Consider the following 23,873-nt stretch of genomic DNA (forward strand, 5'->3'; position numbering starts at 1 on the left):
ACAACTTGACTATTGTGTAAATAAGTTTAATGTGAAGGTATATATAGAATCTATATCAGACTACATGCCATCTTGAGGGGGAGGGAGGAGGAAAGGGAAGGCAAGAAATTTGAAACTCAAGAACACGTAGAACTGAGTATATAATAAATGTATATAATAAACTAAAAATAAAAATCTCATTAAAAATAAAATAAAAAAGAATATATTCAAATGAAGCACATTACCATTTGTACTTGTTAACAGGTGGTTAAGTTGGCTTTAGGATTTGTTTTTGCCAACTCTAAAAGTCTTTACATGAAAAGTAATTTAAGGCAAATGGAACCCAAGCTTCAATAGGAGAATATAAAGGAAAGAAGGGAAGAATAAGGCTAAAATAGAGAAGCATTATAAGAAAAATATCCAAAGATTTATTTTAACCATGGCAAAAATAATTTTAATCCTAAATATTTCCTTTGGGGAGGTACTGAAGGTCATTTATCTTTGGGAAGATAGATGGTCCTTATCACCCAGTTGCTTGAGCCTCTGGGCAAGATCTTAAAAGTAAAACATAAAGAAACATTTTTGTTTCCATGTTATGGGAATTTTTAAAAAATTTTTTATTAGTTTTTATTTTTTAGGGCTCAAAAACATTTCTGCTGCAACCTTTAGTTAACTAAGACCCTATCTTCTGTTAATATTAACTTTACCTGACCAAAATCTGATTCCTGGAGTAATAGTATTAAGGGAAGACTATTTGATATTTCTTTGACAAAAGTCAAAGGGGAGTTGAAGCTTCCCAAAGTTTTTTTTATTATTATTATGTTTGGTTTCCTAGCTAACTATGCAAGGATTTCCTTGACTCTAATGTTTTTAGTTATCTTGGTAACATATACATCTTCCCCCACAATCAGCCTGTTTGTGAACCCCCTAAATGAAGTTTAATCTGTAACTTCATTTGTTGCCTATAGAGTATATTTAACATGATCTGTTTTCTTAGGGGATGTATGAAATTGTGATTTTTGTTTGTTCAAATTTTATGACATTGAAGAAAGGGTAGGATTATGAATCTGGTTTTTTTAATTTAACATTTGTGGCCTAACAGAAATATACAAGATTTCAACATGTAAAAGAGTTATTTCTCTGTCACAACTTTACCTATAAGATGCCTTATTAGAATCCTCAACTTCATTCAGATTTATTTTTTTGTCTGAAATCTGAACCTATGCTTAAGTATAATAAAACCTAGGTTTCTCTTACCTCTATGATTTCTGCATTGTTATAAATTATTTTGGCAGCAGTTACCTACCCCACGAACTCAAAGAAGAGACATTTCTCCTATTATGCCCCCTTACCTGAAAGTGAATAAAAAGGCACTGAAAGAGCTACTGAAGTACCCCCACACATGGGGATGAAGGAAAACTCTAGGCAAGTGAAAAGGGGAAAAAAGCAAATAGTAAATCTACAATTTGAGCAGGTGCTGAATTTTGTCATCACTAATGTAACTACCCACTCCCACCTCTACCCCTCACCCTTACCTCAACCCACAGGAGCCTCTGAGTGTAGCTAAGAGATTTCAGGAGAGAACTGACCTTGGAACAGATTAGAAATTAGGAAGGGGAAGTGAGGTGGCCCTATGGCTATTTTTTTTTCATTTTGAATTTAAATACAAAAAACATTGAAAAACAAATTTTTGTGTACACAGCACAACACAAAAAGAGGATTCAATATGAAACCATGAATCTCTATTTCACACTGATTGCTTTTTTAAAAACTATGTAATAAATGCTACACATTTTTAAAGCTGCCCTGCTTTTCTGTGCTTCCTTCTGAATGTTCTATCATTCTCTGCTGTGCATTTTTTTTCTCCCTCCCTCCCCACCCCACACAAGAGAAGGCCACCATTAAACACAGATGTATGCGTGTGTATGTAAAACCATAGTATACATACATTGATTTATTAGTTCTTTCTCTGGAGGTAGATAGCACTTTCCTTCATGAGCCTTTCATGGTTGATGTGTGCATTTATAATACTCAAAATAACTTATCCATTCACAGTTGTTTTTCAAACAATGTTGCTGTTCCTGGTGTTAGTTCTCCTCATTTCACCCTTCATTATTTTATGCAAGTCTTTCCTCATTTTCCTAAAATCAACCAGTTCATTATTTCTTAAAGTGCAGTAGTATTCCGCCACAACTTGTTTAGCCATTCCCCAATTAACAAGCATCCCCTCAGTTTCCAGTTCTTTGTCACCACAAAGTCAGCTGCTATAAATGTTTTAGAACACGTAAGTTCTCTTTCATTTTCCCTAATCATCTAAATCTATGATCCTATGTTCAAGATGAAACTTTTTATCTTCCCCTAAAATTCTACTTCTTTCAACTTTCTTCTTTCTTTCAATGGCACTATCATTTTCCAACATACAGAGATTCAAAGTCTTGCACTCATCTTTATTCCTTATCCTTCACATTCTGCATCCCATCAATGCAAAAATTTCATAAACTTTTCTGTAAAAACTCCATCTCTATATTCTCATTAGGGTTCACCTAGACTATTGAAATATCTTCTCAGCTTCAGTCTTTCTATTTTCAATATGTCCTGCATGTAGTGGCTACGTGGTGCAGTGAATAGAGCATTGGTCCTGGAGTCAGGAAGACCTGAGTTCAAATTCTGTTTTCCAACACTTTCTAGCTGTAAGACCTTGGGCAAATCAATTAGCCTCTATTTCCTCAACTGCAAAATGGGAATGAGAATAGCACCTATCTCACAGGGTTTTTGTAAGGATCAGATGAGATAATTATAAAACCCCTATCACAGTTTCTTATATATAGCAGACACTTAATACTTGCTTCATTCTCTGAGCATTATCACCTGTGGGATTACATACAGATATATGCACAAGAGAAGAACAACCTAAAAGTTAGAAGAACTTAGAGAGGGATAGGGGAAAGTAGAATTAGACCTGGACTTTGAAAGAAATTCCAGCAAGCATCTTCACAACCTTCACTAAAAGAAATAGTAATACCTGTGAGTAGGAATACAAAATAACAAAGGGTGAAGGATAGAGAGGAAAGAGGTGGACAAGGATTAGGAGAGGAAGCTACGACCTCTATTCCTGATGTGGTGAAGTGGATAGAGGGCAGGACCTGGAATCAGGAAGACCTGAGGTCAAATCCAACCTCCGACACTTACCAGCTGTGTAACCCTACACAAGTCACTTCTTTCTGCCTCTGTTTACTCTACTACAGGAGGGGGATAATAATAGCACCTCCCTCACAGGGTTGTTGTGACTATCAAATAAGAAAACATTTCTAGGGCACTTAATGCAGTGCCTGAGACATAGTAGCTATTTCATAAATACTTCTTCCCTTCCTTCCTGTTCCCTCCTCTCTCTTCCTCTTCCTTTTTTTCTCCTCCCCTCTCCAAAAGCTCCTCAGATCCTCTCCAGGAAGGTTGTGGCTTTACTGCTGTCTCTCTCTGTTTGTCTTCCTCTGTCCTTACCTGCCTGTTTCTCCCTCTATATCTCTGTCTGTCTCTCAGGTCTATGGCTATGGAGTTAATAATGGCTTCCATGGGGTTATTATAGGGATTTAAAGTCTGTCAGGTTCTTTCAACCCCTGGGGAGAGTCGTGTGTAGTGGGCTGCCCTGGAAGGCCCAGGTTTTGAGGGAAAGTATATACCAGTAATGACAACGTGTCACAAGGTAATCATCAGTTGTGCCCTTGACGATACTTCGGGAACTTTCTTCATCTTCTCCCAGGTAGATGCCTGAGCCCAAGATCATAGGGCGCTGACAGTCAGGAGGTCCAGAATGCTGACATTAGGATTGGAGTTCCACAGTGATGGGGGACAGCTACAGAAGCTTTTACAACAGTCAGTCGGGGGGTAAGTATGACTGAAGCAATTTCTCAAAACTAGTTTCCGACTGTGAAAGTGTAGAGGAGAATCTGGTGGGCTGAGACCTATGCAAATGGCCTAATTGGAGCAATAGACTCTGGACTTGTGATCTGCCACCACAGGGAGTGTATATAGTTTTTATGCTCCAGCTGCCAATCCTGGTCCTACCAGTATATGCCTCATTAGCCAAATGGGCACATCTTTATATACATTTAATTTTTTTTAAAAGAGCCTATTGGCTTCCATTAAAAATAATGACTTTGTAATGTATCACAAGGTCTAGTGCCTGAGATGAACTAGTCTTGGGCTTTTATAAACAATGTACTACTTTTCAGTGTCAGTAGGAGGCAATCTAAAATATATAAACATAAATAAAAACAAGAAATGATATCATCCATAAAATTCTTACCATAGTAATGGATGAACAAAAAGTATTTATTAAGTGCTTACTATGTGTCAACTACTGAGCTATGGCTGGGGTTACAAGTATAAAGGGGAGACAGTCTATGTTTTCAAGGAGCTTACATTCGGATAGGGAAAATACATACAGAGAAGTAGCTAGGGAAGATCACATGGCTAGTGAATGGAGTCAGAGGAGTTGACTGACATGCCCTTTCCTAAGTCCATGTCAATATTGATGTCATTATCATTCCTAGAGCAAGCAGTGAAAGAAGATGGGCAAAGGGGATGTTCATGGCAGGGTAGACAATACTAAAAAGATAGTTTGGACAGATGACCACATAGTATGTGAAGCATGATCTGGAGCCACCTACGCATAGTTGGCTCTCTGTGTTTGCACTCACTCACTGACCAGTCAGGAAAGCTTGAGTTTCCCTGAGTTGAAGTTTCTGAACTGTGTGGATTATATCCCCTCTGCAACGATTTCTGGATGTTCAGTGGTCTGGATGCTACAGTGGCAGGATAGATGATGGCTAGGGTAAAAGATTGGATGGGCTATGTCCTTCCTTATTATGCGGAATTGTTAAGTAGACCAAACTCATAGGTTCAAAATTTTAAGATAGAAGAGATATCAAAGATTATCTCATCCAACCTTCTCATTTGCACAGATAATAAATGACAGAGGCAGACCTTAAAACCAATTCCATTGACTTTAGATTGAACACTTTTTCCATTGCCAAAAGCTCAATGTTCCCTTCAGGATCTATTTGAATTTCTACTGTCTTTGGCTTTATTTTTTTTTATTAATATAGGCATGTTGTTCAAGTCCTACCTATACATTTTGCATCTGTTTATAGAAATCTTCCCATATTTCTTGTATCTTTCATATTTAACATTTTGTACAGAATTATAACATTACATTAACATCAGATAATTTATTCAGGCATCCTCTAATTGGTAGACAACATTTCCAATTGTTTGCAATTTCAAAATACACACTTATAAAAGTATTTGTATGATGTTCCTTTTTAAATTATACTTTAATGATTAAGTTTAAGTGAAGGAGTCAGTAGGCCAAAAGATATGATCAATTACATGATTCATTTGCCATATTGCCATTTTGCTCTCTGAAAAGTTTGCAGCCAATAGTCTATGGCCAACCAATAATGAATTAGGGTTCTTGGTGCCTGCTTACTGTAATATTAAGTTGGGACTTTTTTACTGTTTTAGAATTCTAAGTTGATTAAGTGTCTTTGATTGAGCCTTACTAGGTGCAAAGCCCCAGGCCCAAACCCCTATCTACTAGGTGCTAAGCCCACATGGGTATGAAGCCCTTGGGGCCCTAAGGGGAGTTGCTAAGACCAGAGCCAATAGTACGCGCCTAAGTTTTGGTCGGTTTGATGATGGCTAAAGAGTGTATAAAAAGAGAGAACAGAGCTATTTGCTTGGGGCTCTAATTCTTGAAGGTGTATTGATGTGGAGACTCTGGGCAGCTGTAGTCAAGAGCCCTCCAGCTTGTAAACTTTGTTTAATTCTGGTAACTATGCAATGAGATTTAAATCAGACGTCTGTCTATTGATGTTTGTAATTTGTTTGTATTTGCTCTGAAGTTCAGGGTGCTAGCTTTTTCCCCTGAACTAAGTGAATGATATTTCTATGTTGCATTGAAATAAGATTGTTAACCCCTTAATGTTGCTTTCCTTAGTAATGCAAATCAAAAGAACCTGTGCTGGAAGCATTCTTGTTGTTGGGCTTGTGTTGGTTTTTCACCCCCACAACAGCTGCTAGCCGAATTTTTGCAACACTTACCCATAGTATCTCCAGCACTGAATTTCACTGAGTTTTGCTGCTTTTGCCAACTTGGCAAGTATAAAGTGATATCATCCTAAGATTGTCTTGATTTGCCTTTCTCTAGTAGAGAGTTGATGTATCTTTTATGTGATTATTAACTACTTGTTTAGCCTTCTTCAAAAAACTATCCATGTCTCCAAAGTCTTGTTCCACTGTGGAATGTTTATTATGTAAATAAATAGGTAAGTCCTTAAATGGTAAAACTTGATTGATATAGCTGTTACAAATATTTTTTCTTTGTTTCTAATTTTAAACGTATTTCTTTTTATTATACAAAAAAGTATTTTTGCACTCATAGATTAGATGATGAACTTGTCTTCAAAAATTGACTTTATTGAGGGGGTAGAGCCAACACAGCAGAGTAAAGGTAGGGTCTTGTCTGAGCTCTCCCCCAAACCCTTCCAAATCTCTTTTAAAAATGACTCTAAACAAATTCTAGAGCAGCAGAACCCACAAAAAGACAGAGTGAAACAAATTTTCAGTCCAAGACTTAGAAGGTTGGCAGGAAAGGTCTGTTGCAACAGGCTGAGAGAGGAGCACAGTCAAGCTCAGGCTATGCCAGTGCAGACCTGGCCCCAGAAAATCAGGAGCAGGCCTCCAGGTGACTGAACCACTGGCAGCCGTGGCAATTTCCAGACCTCCCAGTCCACAGATGCCAAAGACAACTTAGAAGGCCAGCAGGAAAGGTCTGTTGCACCTGGCAAGGAGTGTAGGACAGTCAATGCCGAGCTGTGTCAACACAACTGCTGCCCCAGCAAACCAAGAGTAGGCCCTGGGAGTGACTAATCAGCAGTGACAGCAACAGCAGCTGCTTCTGGAGTTTTCAGCCCACAGAGGGTAAGGGAATTGAAAAGCTGGTCAGAAGGAGATTACAAGGATCTTTTTGCTAGCATTGGGGCAGGAACCTGTTGCTTTGCCCATACTGGGATCTGGGTCACAGTTCTGGGTGGCAGTCTCAGGGTGAGGAGGAGCATTTGCACAGCAGAACTTGTGGCCACAGTGGAGAAGGGACACTCTTCACAGTTCCAGGCCAGAAAAGAGTGCTTATGGTTGCTCACAGACCAGAGCACAGGCCAGGAAAGCAGCAAACATCTTTCTTTAGATTATACCACATTGGAAGAACTGAAAACTTACAGGTCCCTAGAAGTATCTCTGAAAACAGCTGCACAAAACCCCTAAAGCTAGAGACAGTTCACTGTCCCCCCTGGAAGCAGAGCCCTACTTTAACAAAGAGTTAAAAAGTTGAGTAATAGGCTGGGAAATCAGCAAACAATGGGGAAAAACTCTGACTCTAGAAAGTTACTATGATGACAAGGAAGATCAAAACACATGTAGAAGAAGACAACAGTCAAAGTTCCTACATCTAGAGCCTCCAAGAAAAATATGAATTGGTCTCATGCCATGGAAGAGCTCAAAAAGGATTTGGAAAAGCAAGTAAGAGAAGTAGAGAAAAATTGAGAAGAGAAATGAGAGTGATGCAAGAAAATCATGAAAAATGGGTCAACAGGTTAGTAAAGGAGACCAAAAAAAAAATACTGAAGAAAACAGCACCTTAAAAAACAGACTAGGCCAAATGGTAAAAGAGGTCCAAAAAGCCAATGAGGAGAAGAACGCCTTAAAAAGCAGAATTGGCCAAATGGAAAAGGAGGTCCTAAAGCTCACTGAAGAAAATAATTGCTTAAAAATTAGAATGGAGTAAGTGGAAGCTAATTACTTTATAAGAAATCAAGAAACAATAAACAAAACCAAAAGAATGGAAAAAATAGGAGACAATGTGAAATATCTCATTGGAAAAACAATGGACCTGTAAAATAGATCCAGGAGAGATAATTTTAAAATTATTGGACTGCCTGAAAGCCATGATCAAAAAAGAACCTAGATATCATCTTTCAAGAAATAATCAAGGAAAACTGCTGTGGTATTCTAGAACCAGAGGGTAAAATAGACATTGAAAGAATCCCCCAATCACCAAATGATCCCAAATGTAGGAACTTTGACTGTTGTCTTCTTCTACATGTGTTTTGATCTTCCTTGTCATCATAGTAACTTTCTAGAGTCAGAGTTTTTCCCCATTGTTTGCTGATTTCCCAGCCTATTACTCGACTTTTTAACTCTTTGTTAAAGATCCCAAAATGAAAACTTCCAGGAATATTATAGCCAAATTCCAGAGTCCAGAGAGAGTCCAAATTCCAAGTCAACGAGAAATATGGCAAGCAGCCAGAAAGAAACAATTCAAGAATCATGGAGCCACAATCAGGATAACACAAAACAAGGTTTGGAATATGATATTCCAGAGGGCAAAAGGGCTAAGATTACAACCAAGAATCACGTACCCAGCAAAACTGAGTGTAGTCCTTCAGAGTAAAAAAAAAATGGATATTCAATGAGATAGAGGATTTTCCAGCATTCGTGAGAAAAGATCAGAGCTGAAAAGAAAATTTGACTTCCAAATACAAGACTCGAGAGAAACATAACAAGGTGAATAGGAAAGAGAAATTGTAAGGGACTAATTAAAGTTTAACTATTTACATTCCTACAAGGAAAGATATTTATAATTCATAAGACCTTTCTCATTATTAGAGTATCTAGAAAATGTACATATAGAGAAAACACAGGTGTGAATTGAATATGAAGGGATGATATCTAAAAAATAAAATTAAAGGGTAAGAGAGTAATGTACTGGGAGAAAGAGACAGGGAGAGGTAGAATGGGGTAAATTATCTCACATAAAAGAGGTGAGAAAAAATTTTTTCAGTGGAGCGGAAGAGGAAGGAAGTAAGAGAGAGAGTGAACCTTACTCTCATCAGAATTGTCTCAAAGAGGGAATAATATACACTTAGGTATAGAAATCTATCTTACCCTACAGGAAAGTAGGAGGGAAGGGGATCAGAGAAGATGAGTGGGAGCAGGGGCGTGATAGAAAAGAAGGCAGATTGGGGGAGGAGGCAGTGAGAAGCAAAATACTTTTGAGGAGGGACAGGGTGAAAAGAGAGAGAACAGAATAAACAGGGCGGAGGGGGTGGGGGGAATAGGATGGAGGAAAATACAGTTAGCAATAGTAACTGTGGGGAAAAAAAATTGAAGCAAGTTTCTCTGATAAAGGCCTCACTTTTCAAACATAGAAAACTGAGTCAAATTTATAAAAATGAGAGCCATTCCCCAATTGATAAATGATCAAAACATATAATCAGTTTTCAGATGAAATAATCAAAGCTATCTATAGCCATATGAAAAAATACTCTGGTTGGGAGGGGCAGAACCAAGATCGTGGCTGGAAAGCAGGGACTAGCATGACCTCCCTGCCAAGTCCCTCCAAAAACCTACAAAAATGGCTCTGAACCAATTCTAGAACAGCAGAACCCACAAAACAGCAGAGGAAAGCAGGGCTCCAGCCCAGGACAGCCTTGATGGTCTCTGGGTGAGGTCTATTCCACACGGAGCTGGGAGCAGAGGGTAGCCAAGCCCAGCTGAGCCCAGGGTGAGCTGCGTGGACCAACCAGACCAGAAGCTGGGCGGAAAGTGCCCTAGCGCCCTGAATCAGTGAGCTGCGGCAGTTACCAGACTTCTCAACCCACAAACACCAAAGACAGTGGAGAAGGTTAGTGGGAAAAGCTGCCGGAGTGGAAGGACTTCGTGGTTCAGCTACCAGCCCTGGGGGCAGCGGAGGTGGGGCAGCTACAGCTGTTGTTGCTTCCGGCCCCAGGCCCACCTGGTGGGAGGAATTAAGTGGCAGATCAGAGCAGGAGTGCACAGCCTGCTGAAAATATAAGCCCAGGCTGGGTTGGGGGTTCTTGGGGAAGGAGCAGTGCTGGTGTGGCAGAGCTGGCACATCCCCCCCAAACGTGGAACATAGAACTCTTTAGTCTACAAGCAGTCATACCCCGCTGAAAAATTCAAGGGTCAAGTTAGTTGGCTGGGAATATGGCCAGGCAGCGAAAACACACCCAGATTCAGTCTCAGACTTTGGATTCTTTCTTTGGTGACAAAGAAGACCAAAACATACAGCCTAAAGAAGTCAACAAAGTACAAGAGCCTACACCAAAAGCCTCCAAGAAAAACATGAACTGGTCCCAGGCCATGGAAGAGCTCAAAAAGGATTTGGAAAAGCAAGTTAGAGAAGTAGAGGAAAAAATGGGAAGAGAAATGAGAAGGATGTGAGAAAACCATGAAAAACAAGTCAATGACTTGCTAAAGGAGACCCAAACAAATACTGAAAAATACACTGAAGAAAACAACACCTTAAAAAATAGACTAACTCAAATGGCAAAAGAGCTCCAAAAACCCAATGAGGAGAAGAATTCCTTGAAAGGCAGAATTAGCCAAATGGAAAAGGAGGTCCAAAAGACCACTGAAGAAAATACTACTTTAAAAATTAGATTGGAGCAAGTGGAAGCTAGTGACTTTATAAGAAATCAAGATATTATAAAACAGAACGAAAGGAATGAAAAAATGGAAGACAATGTGAAATATCTCCTTGGAAAAACCACTGACCTGGAAAATAGATCCAGGAGAGATAATTTAAAAATTATTGGACTATCTGAAAGCCATGATCAAAAAGAGAGCCTATATATCATCTTTCAAAAAATTATCAAGGAGAACTGCCCTGATATTCTAGAGCCACAGGGCAAAATAGAAATTGAAAGAATCCATCGATCACCTCCTCAAATAGATCCCAAAAAGAAATCTCCTAGGAATATTGTCACCAAATTCCAGAGCTCCCAGATCAAGGAGAAAATACTGCAAGCAGCCAGAAAGAAGCAATTTGATTATTGTGGAAACCTAATCAGAATAATCCAAGATCTGGCAGCTTCTACATTAAGAGATCAAAGGGCTTGGAATATGATATTCCGGAGGTCAATGGAGCTAGGATTAAAACCAAGAATCACCTACCCAGCAAAACTGAGTATCATGCTCCAAGGCAAAATATAGATTTTCAATAAAATAGAGGACTTTCAAGCTTTCTCAGTGAAGAGACCAGAGCTGAATAGAAAATTTGACTTTCAAACACAAGAATCAAGAGAAGCATGAAAAGGTAATCAAGAAAAAGAAATTGCAAGGGACTTACTAAAGTTGAACTGTTTTGTTTACATTCCTACATGGAAAGATGATGTGTATGATTCATGAGACCTCAGTATTAGGGTAGCTGAAGGGAATATGCATATATGTATATATGTTTATGTATATATATATATATATATATATATATATATATGTGTGAATGTGTGTATATATATATATATGAAGAGAGAGAGAGAGAGAGAGAGAGAGAGAGAGAGAGCAGACACAGGGTGAGTTGAAGATGAAGGGAAGATATCTAAAAGAAATAAAATCAAATTAAGGGATGAGAGAGGAACATATTGAGAGAGGGAGTTAGGGAGAGATAGAATGGGGTGGATTATCTCACATAAAGGTGGCAAGAGGAAGCAGTTCTGTGGGAGGAGGGGAGAGGGCAGGTGAGGGGGGAATGAGTGAATCTTGCTCTCATCAGATTGGGCCTGAGGAGAGAATACCATACATACCCAATTGGGTATCTTACCCCACAGGAAAGAAGAGGGAAGAAGATAAAAAAAGGGAGGGATGATGGAGGGGAGGGCAGATGGGGGTGGAGGTAATCAATAACAAACACTTTCGAAAGGGGACAGGGTCCAGGGAAAAAATTCAATAAAGGGGGATGGGTTGGGAAGGAGCAAAATATAGTTAGTCTTTCACAACATGAGTATTGTGGAAGGGTTATACATAATGATACACATGTGGCCTATGTTGAATTGCTTGACTCTTTGGGGAGGGTGGGTGAGAAGGGAGGAGGGGGGAGAATTTGGAACTCAAAGTTTTTAAAAACAGATATTCAAAAACAAAAAAAAAGTTTTTTGCACGCAACTAGAAAATAAGATACACAGGCAATGGGGAGTAGAAATTTAGCTTGCCCTACAAGAGGGGAAGGGAAAAGGGGATGGGAGGGGAGTGGGGTGACAGAAGGGAGGGCTGACTGGGGAACAGGGCAACCAGAATATATGCCATCTTGGAGTGGGGGGGAGGGCAGAAATGGGGAGACAATTTGTAATTCAAACTCTTGTGAAAACCAATGCTGAAAACTAAATATGTTAAATAAATAAATTAAATTAAATTTAAAAAAATTAAAAAAACTCTAACTCACTATTGATTAGAAAAATGAAAATTAAAATAATTCTGAGGTACTACCTCATACCTATTAGATTGACTAATAGGACAGCAAAGGTAAATGACAAATGTCAAAGGGGATGAGAGAAAAATGAGACATTAATGCATTGTTGGTGGAGTCGTGAACTGATTGAACCATACCGTAGAGCAATTTGGAACTATGCCCAAAGGGGTATAAAACCATACATACCCTTTAAGCTAGCAATACCACTACTAGGTCTCTATCCCAAAAGAGATTTTTTTTTAATGGCAAAGGACTATATATACAAAAATATTTATAGCGGCTATTTTCTGGGGCAAAGAGAGGGGTTGCCCATCAATTGGGGCTGAACAAATTGTGATTTGTGGTTACGATGGCATACTATTGTACTATAGAAAATGATAAGCCAGATACTCCCATAGAACCCTGGAAAGACTTATATGAACTGATGCAAAGTGAAATATACTGTGTACACAAAGTAACAGCAATATTGTAGAATGATCAACCGTGAATGACTTAGCTATTCTCAGCAATACAATAATCCAAGACAGCTCTGAAGGACATGTGATGAAAAATGCTATCAATCCCTAGGCAAAGAACTGATGGTATCTGAATCCAGATTGAAGATACTTTTTTATTTTATTTTACATGAGTTTTTTTTTAATCTATGTTTTCTTTTACAACATGACTAATATGGAAGTGTTTCGCATGACTACATGTGTGTAACCTATATCAAATTGTTTGCCTTCTCAATGTGGTGGGGGAAGAGTGGGAAGGGAGGAAGAGAAAGAATTTGGAACTCAAGGTTTTAAAGTGAATGTTAAAATTGTTTTTATATGTAACTGGGAAAAAATAAAATACTAAATAATTTTTCATTAGCTTTATTTTTCTAAAATAGTGGTTCTCAACCTTTTTCAGTGAGAACTATTTTTTAACATTAAAAGTTTCATTACCATCCCTATAATACTATCCATATACATTGATAGAGAAAACATGACAGCAAAAAATTTATTACGAATTCAGTAATATTTTTCAATTGATTTTAAATTTTATTTAATAGAATTTTTATGTGCTGATGATGGGGTATAGGTTATTGATACTGATGGAATACTTTGGGAATCCCCTTGAGCTCTCCCTGAATTCTTCCCACTTGATCTGGCTTTTCATTCCCAAATAGCCTAGCCTAGACCTCCATTGTCTGATTACCTCCAGATTCCCACCCTTGATACTATCAAAATATCTATACCCAAGTCCGTTACCCTAGATATCCATCATGGGTCATCTCCAGCTAGCCTTCAGCTATTTCCCACCCTTATTCCCATTCCTGGAGTCTGACCTCACCCCAGTCTTCCAGTCACTCCAGTCACATCAAGACCCTCCCTAAACTCCTCCTTCCATCACCCCAGACTACTTAATCCCTCCCATGGTCTTTCTGTATATAAATCTCATCCTGCTCAGATTCAATCTAACTCAAGGTTCAATTTGGCCCACTGGCATTAGTGTCACAAATGCTCAGGCTCCCTAAGAGAGAATGGTGAATGGTGAATCTTTAATAAACTTTGTTTTTCTTTGGCTGTAAGAAGGCTTGGGTCAAATTCATTTGATAGGACCCATCGTGTTGGTATTTTGGGGTTCCAAGCACTCCTAAATCCCTAAAACTTCATCATATGGTTCCCTGACCTTAACACTGATATATGGAGGTCTCCTATCTATATATCAAAATCATTCAAGATTCCCTAAAAGATATAACACTAGAGTAAACCTTCTGATGAAAAACATCTAGTGAGAACATGTATATTCAACAAAGGTATTAGCCCTTCTGGTGGAAATTTCAACCCAATGCAGAGCTCAAAGTGAAGAGCAATTCCTTGTCAATAATAAGGTTTTCCAGATGTTCCCATTTGCAAATGACATGAAGCTGGTTGTATCAAGCCCTAGGACATTTCAGAGTCTCCTGGAAAAGATCTACAGTCTCCAAAAGAGTTTGTCCTAAGCTTCTACACAAGAAAGGTCAAGTGGAGGAAACATCTATTGCCCAAGTTATGACTTGTATTTGAATAGACAGCCTATAGAGCTTGTACTTCAATATGCATATCTGAGACACAGTATAAATAAATAAGAAGGTAAGCCCAGAATTAAACATGAAGAGAGTCCATTACATTCAGGAAATTGCCAGTTACTGGCTATCTTCCTACCCAGAGGCTTGCCACAGTTCCTTTTCTTCCTCACTTTAAAGCCACCAAGGAAGACTAACATTCTTCTGCATGAGTCTTTTGCATGCACTCAGTTCCCACTGAGCAGACAATGAAGGCTTTTCATCACCATGCAGCAGTCATTGAAAATCTGAACATGCTGATTCAGGAAGAGGTCACCCCACATTTCTGGAAGCAAATGCACCAAGTCTCTGTGCACATTGGCATATTGCATATGATCTAAGAACTTGGTCTTGATTGGCCACTTTTACACTTTAAAAAAAGTTATATGCATGTGTGAAACATTAATTCACCTACGGAAAGTATGATTGCTTATTGCATTGAATCACTTGATGAAATGGACCTCTTATAAAAACCTCCTTGCCCTGCCCCACCCCCTACTCCTGAGGTCCTAAGCCCACTGCTCGTTAGCATACAGTCAGCTGCTTTCCTTGTTTTTATAGGCTGAATTAGAGGTACACATTTTATTTATGGAAACATAAGTACGGTGTTATTTTTTTTTCTAATTTGATGTGTATTTATCTTTGCTTTTGAAAGCTTCTATGCCTGGGATTTTGTAAACAGTGGAAAAATACACCACTTACCAAAGACCTCCCTGACCTTGCAACACACACTAAATATACAAACAGAATATTTTTGGCAGTTTCTACTCATTCAGAAGAACTATGCTGCTTTATAACATCTGCTTGCTGATGTCTTAGGCAGAGTTGTCAATCCTCCTAGCCACCATATTAATAAACTAAGAAATAGCCCTTCTTTTAAGCTGGAAATTTCCTTATATAGGGCTTTTATAGCTGATAATATATCCTCTCCATCAACGGTAAATATTTTCTTGGGTTGGAAAACCCAATAAAACCACAGGCTTTGACCTTGACAGTGGGTAAAAATAAGCTCTATTTTCTAAAGGGCTTTCATTTTCAAAATTGGGCTGCCAAATTTTCATGTTAAAACTTAATGCATTGTGCTTCTTAGGTGGCTCAAATATTTTGTGAGATCTACCTTCCCATGGCTGAATGCTTCCCCCTCTCTGAAATAGCCAATGAGGATGAGTTCTTACTTTTCCTCAAGGAAGTTCTTTCATATGACTGGAACTACATTTTCTTTGAATCTTTGGCCAAAAACCTGTTTAAGCCTCTGTTGCACAATTACTTCAGTTTTCAGAAATATTTTCTTACTATAAACTGCTACTCCTTTCTTCTCCGAGGAATAATCCTGGAAAATGTGATTAACCCTTGTATCAAACAATGCTTTTACTATTTAATATAGATGTGAGTGTTAACTGAACCCTGACCTGCGTATTTTCCAGAAAAAGTTATGCGTACATTCATGGACGTTGAACATAGTGGTAGGGCTGGTAAGTATCTTGAAAGTCATCTAGTTTAAACTCCTTTTACAGATAAGAAAACTGAGGCTAAGAAAGAGAAAATAACTTGCTCTTCACATAGTTAGAACCACATCTTCTGACTGTTCCACTATGGAAGACTGGATACAAAACCCAAATCAACATGACTTCGATCCCATTCCCACAGGATAGTGCCATATGGGAACTTCCTACTTATGTGAACTTGGACAAGTCATCTAACTTTGTGAGTCTCAGGTTCTTTATATACAAGGTGAATTGGGGCAGGGAGGGTATACTAAATGATCTCTAAGTTTCCCTTCTGTCTCAAAATCAATGACCCACTGATTTGGAGTTAGAAAGTACCCTAGAGATCTAATTCACTGCTTCCCATTTTACAGAAGAGGAAACTGAGTCCCAGAGATCTGAAGTGACTTTCCTAAAACAGCATAGGTAGTATATAGCAGAGGCAGAATTCAAACCCAGGTCTTTTAACAACAAATCTAGTGCTTTGTTTTGTTTTCCAAACCTTGGGCTGTGAACGAGGGTTTGAGGGGAGGGGTGGGCAGCAAGAGAAAGGAACATTGGACCTCTAAGGTCTTCCAACTAAGATTCAGCTCCATGATTTGGGGCAGAAGGGAGAGAACAGTTACACAGAAGCTATTGTTCACTCGTGAGTGCTGCTGGTAGCTATAGTGATTGGCAGCAAGTATTCAGTAACCATGTTACACCTGCCCATCCACTTCTTTCAATCTAAATATAACTAAAGCCCAAGGAGACTGTAGGATGCTGCATGCCCTTTCACCATTTGGTCTTTTTTACCCCAGTTTGCTTCCATTTCTATTAGGACCTGGAAATGACTGGTCAGGCCCACCTACCAATCTAGAGGTTATTAATAATAGCTTAGCATTGCCCTTTAAAGTTTAAAGGGGGCTTTAAAAATATTATCTCATTTGATCTTCGCAATAACCCTGGGAAGTAGATGTATTTATTATCCCCATTTTATAGATGAGGAAACTGAGGCAGACAGAGCTTAAGTTACTTGTCCAGGGTCACAGAATAAGTATCTGAGGCTGAATTTGAACTCCGGTCTTCCTGACTCCAATTCCAGGGACCTATCCACTCGATGACTCTATGAAGATTCAGACTCAAGTCCTGGACATGCCACAGATTAATTCTGTGTTTAATGATTCCCAATTGTAGAAGGCAAATAATACTTGTGCCCATGGATGGGGCTTAAAGAAGGTACAGGAGCTGATTTTCATGCAATTAACCTTTTAGAGGAAAGGTGCTCCCAAAATCGTATGCTCTCAAGCTGGAAGGGCCTTCATAATAATCTCAGTAAAGCCAACTTATCGTCTTTATTGCTGTTGTTATTATGGAAACCAGAGATAGTGTAGCGTGATGGATAAAATGCCAGACTTCAATCCAGGAGGAACTCTTGCAGAAGGTAGGCTTTGAGCAGTCTTGGAGAATGCCAGAGAAGCAACAAAGGGTAGAATTGAAGAGAGAGCTTTCTATGTTTGAGGCACAGCCAAAGCAAAGACGTGGAGGCGAGAGATGAGTCATTATATGTGAGGTAAAACAAGGTAATCCAGTGCAGCAAGATCATACAAGAAGATCAAAGAACTTGTGCGGCCAGCTCTTCTATGTGCTGGTCTTGTTAGTCTTACACAGTCACAGTAGCAGCAAGCAGCATTGGTGTTACAGGAGTAGAGTGTAGGAAGACTGAAAAGGAAGGTAGAAGCCAGGTTGTAAAGGGTTTTTAATGCCAAACAGAGCAGCAAATAGAACTCTGGGTCTGGAGTCAGAGAGATTTGAGTTTAAATCTAGCCCCAGACACTTTCTAGCTGTGTTACCCTGGGGAAGTCACTTAATCTCTCTGTCTCAATTTCTTCAGTTGTAAAATGAGGATAATAATAGCTCCAATGGTTATTGTGAGTATCAAGTGAGACAATATTTATAAAGAGAACTTAGCACAGTGTCTGGCATGTAGTAGACACCATATAGACATTTATTCCCTTCCTCTTTTTTGCTTGTGGAAGTAATAGGGAGCCACTGTAATTTATTGAATAGAGGGGGTGACATGGTTAAACCTGTGCTTTAGGAAAATCACTTTGGCAGCAGAGTGTAAGTTAGATTGAAGTGGGGAGAGGCTTGAGGCAGAGAAACAAATTAGAAAGCTCTTTAATAGTCCAAATGTAAGGGGATTGAAGGCCTCAATTAGGGTGGTAGTTTTGTGAGTTGAGAGACCAGGATGTGTGTGAGAGATGTTAGGAAATTAGAAGTATGATTTTCCTCTGTGGAAATAGATAACGATACATACAACATATACTTCTCAAGTTTGCTGCAAGGATCAAGTGAGAAAATGTACATTGAGGACTTTGCAGATCTTAAAGGGCTACATAATGTCAGTTATTTTTATTATTTTAAGGGGAGTAATGAACAAGATAGAGGGAGTGACTAAGGTGATAAATTCCTACAGAGATAGTGGGAACAGGATAAAGAACACAAGGAAAAGTTTTGGCCGTATCAAGGAGAACCACTTCTTCCCTAGGGACCAGAAGAAAGAAGGGAAACATGACAAAGGTAGAGAGAAGCTCTGAGGTGTGGCATAGGGGAGGCCTGGGTGTACACAGTAGGGGTATTCACTTGGCTCAGTAAAGGAGGTAGCCTGATTTGAGATAGATAATCAGAGAACCATGGAACAAAGTTAGTTTTGTTCTTGCATCTTGTAAGGGATCTTGTATGATCTGAGCATATGTATGTGTGACACTTTGCTGGAGGACAGCCTTTAATGCTGCATTTTGTTCTTCCGAGTCAAATGCTTTTTTATAATCAACAAACAATAAACACAGCAGGATCTTGTATTCTCTATGCCTCCCAGTCAATTGTGTGACTATAAAGATGTGATCTGCTATAAAAAGATCATCTGTAAAAGCCTGTCTGTTCTCTTCTTCTATTTTCATCAATATCCCTAATACATTCATAGAACATTCTCATAAAGATTTTATAAAGATGAGGAAGTAGGCATATGGACCGTTATTTGGAGTGCAGAGGAAAACTGTCAGCCAGTTACTAACCTCCATAAGAAAGGAGGTGGAGTGACCTGAAGGTGAATAGATTATAAGAACAGGTCAAAAGATGTGTATCCAGTGCAAGGAGTACAGCAAGAAAGCCAGGGTGCCTGGATCTTAGAGTAAGCCCATGAGAGTAAAATGCAAGAAAACTGGAAATATAGGAAGGGTCTAGGTTCTAAAGGGCTTTATATGTCAAACTGATGATTTGATATTCGATCTTGGCTGCAATCAGAAAACACTGGAATTATCAATATTACTGTTTTTACTACTATTACTATTAAGGAATAGTGATGACATTCACATAACACTTTAATCTTTGCAAAATATTCTACAAACATTATTTCCTTTGATCCTCATAACAAACCTGAGACTACTATATGTATCACTAGCACCCTTTTTATGGATGAAAATCTTGTTTCTACATTTACATCTCTTATACATTTCCCCTTCTCTCTACTCACACAGCTATAACCCAAACATGGGTCTTCATCACCTAAATTATTGAAATAGCCTTTTAGTTGGTCTACCTGCCAGAGTAACACAAACAGAAGGAGGAAACCTCAAATAAGGAAGGGTTGTTGATTTGTGAACTAGAGAGAGTCTGGAAGTAGGGTGCAAAGAGTATGACAACTTGCCCTTTTGGTCCATTATGTCAGGGGGCATGAGAAAGGTACAGACGACATGGAAAAAGGGGTAGCAAAAGAATACAAGTTTTCTGAAGGAAGCCAGACAGGGTTCTATGAGCACTTGAAGATGAAGTAAATGTGAAAGGAAGGGATCTAGTTTGGAGAAGAATTTATTAACCACATGTTAGGGCCTCCAGAAATCACAAAAGCAAATGAGAAAAAAAAGAAGAGGGGAGGAATAGGAGAAGGCTGTGAGGGAGAAAGGAAAGAAGAGTCAAACAGATTTTCACTCTGGCAGGTAGCATATTTAAAACCACAGAGTTAGAGGGAAAAAGGAGAAAGAATTTGTTGGCAAGTACTGGTTGATTAGAATATTTAACTGATCAGAAAGGAAGATGTAAAGGTTGACAGCAATGGGGGGGACCTTTGTGATCAAAGCATCCAATCACATATTAAAACTGTAGTTGTTTGTCCTTCATTCTTGAAAAGGACCAATGACATCAGGAAGATGAGGTCTTGACTTGCAAGTGAATTGGTTTTAAGTGAGTAGGGCTGTGCAAAGTCACCATCCTCACTCTCTTCTCTGGAGCCATCTGGGTCAAGTGGCAAGATACAGTTCAAAACAACTGGAGATGGTCCCAGATGCAGTGGGTGACCTTGGCCTTTTTATGCTAAGGTCTTTCTCAGGTCTCAGTTTGTCTGGGGCAATGCCCATTTTATCAGTAATTAAGGTGGGGCTTTTTGCTGTTCTTCTCTTAAGTGCCCCTGAAGAGTCTGGCCTTTGTTTCTTTGATTGGATCAGGAGCCTTTGATGACCTCCTTGCCTCAAGGGAAAGCCTGGTTTGCATGGGTTTGAGTCACATGTTTATGACACTTTTAGGTCATGTGGGTTTGAGTCGCACATTGTGATGCCCTTTGACCCTGAACAAGATATATAAACCCACAGGCTGGCGTTTTCCCTTGGGTCTCTCACTCACTGGAAGAGTGGCATGTGACTTGAGCCACTCTGGGCAGCCATCGTTAAGAGCCCCTTGGCTTGTAAACACAGATGTTGGGACTTTGTTAAACCCTGGTAACTATGAATAGAGATTTGAATCTGACAAGGTCTGTCTCTTGATGTTTGTAATTTTTATTTGTATTTGTTCTGAAGTTCAGGTTGCTGACTTTTCCTCCTGAGCCAAGTGAATTTATATATATACACACGTTTGATTAAACTGAGATTGTTAACCCCTTAAAGTTGCTTTCCTTAGTAAAGCAGATCAAAGAACCTGTGTTAGCAGCTCTTGATGCTGGTCTCCTTGGGTCTTACAACTCAACAGCTGCTGCTAGCAGAATTGTTGCTATACCCATTCAGTGATTAAGGCTAGGTAAGAAATGAGGCAAAGAATGGCATCTTTTGCCTCCTCAAAAAAAATCAGTCTGGGAGAGTAAGACCCTCGGGGTTTCTGGCCAAAACAGAAACAATTGTTATTTACACTCACTCTGAGCCATCAGGGCCCAAACCTGTGACCAAGTGAGGCATGGGCTAGGACCTATTTTTGGCCAATCAATGAGAGCCAGAGTGATTTAGGTTTAAGGCATGGTGCTTAAAAAAGAAATCTAGCCCATAAAAAACAAGATAATCTTCCACCATTTTTATGTTGATTTTTTTAAATTTATGACCTTTGTGAGTAAAAAAAAAAAAAAAAAGGTGCAAGTTTCCCACAACATAGCATTCCCTCTAGTTAGTAGGTCTGCTGTGAAATCAACCCTTCTATTCATTTCTGAATGTTGTGCTTCAGAAAGTCTACCTTTCCATTCAACTACAGCTTTATGGCTTCTCAATACCTTGTGTGATCCTTTATCACAAAAATGTCAATATTAATGGGGTTCCTTTGATTTATGTGGTTCAAAGCAGAGCTCTGACCATGTCATACCTCTACTCAATAAACTCCATTGACTCCCTATTGCTTCCTGGATCAAATATAAAATTTTCTGTTTGGCTTTTAAAACAACCTCAACCTAGCCTCATCCCACTTTTCCAGTCTTCTTGTATCTATTAATAATCCAGTAACAATGGCTTTCTTCTGTGTCTCATGCTCCCATTTCCAAACTATTCATTTTACTTGGCTATCCCCCATACCTGGAACTCTGTCGTCTCCTTCATCTGACTCCTGGCTTTCCTGTCTTCCTTAAGTCCCAACAACTATAACAACAAAAACTCATCCTCTGCAAGAAGCCTTTCCAAGTTCCCCTTAATGCATTCCCTCTGAGAATATCTCCCATTTAGAGTGTGTGTGTGTGTGTGTGTACACACATATACATATGTATGCATATAATCTGCATATAGTTGTTCACATATTGTCTCTGCTTTAGTTTTTTTATTTTTATTATTGTATTTTTCAGTTATTAAGCATTCATTTTTTTTCTCCCCTACTCCCTCCCACCATGTGTAAGAAAGAAAAAGGAAAGACAAAACAAGCCTTTTATCATTTAACTATAGTCAAGCAAAATATATTCCTACATTGGTCACATCAAAAGACATATTTCTTATTCGTATTAGGCCATCATCCCTCTGGCAACATTTTTCTTTACCAGTAAAAGTTGTTTGTTTTTATAATATTGATGGTTATACATAGTTTAGATTGCTCTTTTAGTTCTCAATTTTCTATCCATTCATATAAGTCTTTCATGACTCTTAAACTGTCTTTTCATATCTTGTAGCATAAATAGTATTCCATTGTGCATTGCACAGGAAAAAAGATTTCAAAGAGACATAGAAAGACTCATATGAATCATAAGTTCATCAAGGGCAAGGAATGTTTTCTCCTTTCATTGCATCCACAATGCTTAGCATACTGTTTGACACATGGTAGATTCTTAATAAATGCTTATTGACTTAGAGAAAACCTTGTATGTAGAGTACCCACAGTCACGTTACTATTTCTAGAAGGTCTTACATTATTATTTCTAGATGTTCTAAAATTGTGTGAACACTAGCCTGCTCTGTCCCCTTTTGTAGACTTGTCACTATTAAAGTATGAAGGTTCCCTAGTGGTAGAGCCCATTTTGTATTGTTTTTTCATAGGCCAAAAAATCACCTAAAGATTTAGGTGAATCTTCTGGTGATGAGGCTGCCTCGTATAGCAGGTACATTCTGTCACCAAGAGTCATCTCCAGCTCTGTAGAACCTACCAGAGTTTGTACTCCTCTGCCAAATCCTTGAAGAACCCAGCATCATCTCCATGCCACCTCCATGCCACAATGAGGCATTGGAAGAAGGCTTCTGTAGAAGACAATAGTTCAAATACATCTTTAAGCACTGTTTAGATGCATTAAGTCTCCCCACCCCCACCCCATCCAGTAAAAGGCTGTTAGACATTTTCATTAAAAACTTGCTCAAATAGGGAGACCTTTCATTCATTCCATCAATCAATCAATAAGCATTCTGTAAGTGCTTACTATATGCCAGGCATAAATACATTATGAATAAAACAGTAAAATGATGGGAGCCATTGGGCTAGAACCATGATCCCCTAATTCCAGCTCTTTATGTCTCCCACGACAGCACACTGCCTCTCCTGGTGTCCAGCTGTTCTCCATTTGAAGGGTGAAGCCTTATAAAAGGATTTAGATGCTACAGCCAACTATGTAATCTTCATATCAACCTGGAAACTTGCGAACACGAATTATTGTTTTCAAATAAAACTTAGTATCCATGTTTGATGTTGTTGCCATTATAAAGGCACTGCTGGAAACAATTAAGCTTAGAAATCATTGTGTTGTCCCGAAAATGTTCCCAAAGGTAAGCAGCTTATCCTGCATTTAGATTAATAAGGTAAATACGTATGTACATTTGTATATACCTCTTAACTTATCCTCATTCAAGCCTAAACAGCCACCACTTAGTATCCTTTGGTTATGCACAGGAGAAAAACAGTCTAAGCCTGCTGCTGAGTTTTTCTTTAGTGAAAGTGTTAAAGTGGTTTTCTGGTCCTGGGATATCCCAAATGATTTTCCTCTAAATAGCCAACTTCCAGACTACTAGACAGATAACAGAGCTCATCTACTCCAAATATTCACAACTAATTGTTAATCCTTCAAGCATGAAGTTAATAATATTTACAGTCTGTTAAATACATTCTAAGATTTGTCTTGGTGCAGATTTCAACTGTTGTACTGTGTAGCCAGTTTTGATCACTATCTGCTAGAAATTCAATGCTGTATTAATTAACTTTAAATTGCAATAATCATCAATAATAGCAATTGATGTTGGCATAGGCATTTCAGGGTTACAAAGGGCTTTCTGCTGAGCCGGACGGTGTAAGTATCATTGTCCTCCATTTTATAAATGAA

Source organism: Trichosurus vulpecula, chromosome 6, assembly GCF_011100635.1.
Source record: "Trichosurus vulpecula isolate mTriVul1 chromosome 6, mTriVul1.pri, whole genome shotgun sequence".
NCBI classification, from domain to species: domain Eukaryota; kingdom Metazoa; phylum Chordata; class Mammalia; order Diprotodontia; family Phalangeridae; genus Trichosurus; species Trichosurus vulpecula.